The following is a 275-nucleotide window of genomic DNA, read 5'->3' on the forward strand; positions in this document are numbered from 1 at the left end:
AATTATTCATTTTTTTACATTATTGCTGTTATCACACACAAACAAAATATCACTTAACCGCAAGTTTCCCTTCGTATTTTTTTACATTTATGTTCCAATTTCTAAAAACCGAGCTGAAAAAAGTAGATACTTGGGTTTCTTGAAAGTGTATTATCTTACGACACTATATAAGCCTCGGATCTTGTTCTGTTTTACCACGTTGGTAAGATAAAAGTGCCAAGTAGAGATTTCTTTTTATAATCTGTAAAGTCCAAAAAGAGGATATTTGATCTATA

The sequence above is a fragment of the Penaeus monodon genome, chromosome 20 (assembly GCF_015228065.2).
Source record: "Penaeus monodon isolate SGIC_2016 chromosome 20, NSTDA_Pmon_1, whole genome shotgun sequence".
In the NCBI taxonomy this organism is placed as follows: Eukaryota; Metazoa; Arthropoda; class Malacostraca; order Decapoda; family Penaeidae; genus Penaeus; species Penaeus monodon.